The following is a 278-nucleotide window of genomic DNA, read 5'->3' as shown; positions in this document are numbered from 1 at the left end:
TAGCAAGATTGATAGAAATCAACAAGCTCTTGTGATGATAAGTTGAAACCTCGGTCCAATGAAATTAGACATGGCTTCACAGCCAGCCAGATTTCAACAGATCATCATGAAACTCTAGAATTTATTCTTAAGAACTCTGAAAAAAAATACCTAATCTAAGCAACAAGATGAACCGTCAGTTGTCCATACTCGAAAAGTCCCCGGCAACGGCGCCAAAAACTTGGTGGACGAAATTGTGATCACTACAACTTCGCACAACTAACCAGCAAGTGTACTGG

Source organism: Arachis duranensis, chromosome 5, assembly GCF_000817695.3.
Source record: "Arachis duranensis cultivar V14167 chromosome 5, aradu.V14167.gnm2.J7QH, whole genome shotgun sequence".
In the NCBI taxonomy this organism is placed as follows: domain Eukaryota; kingdom Viridiplantae; phylum Streptophyta; class Magnoliopsida; order Fabales; family Fabaceae; genus Arachis; species Arachis duranensis.
The sequence above is the reverse complement of the archived record's forward strand: the minus strand, read 5'-3'. Positions refer to the sequence as shown.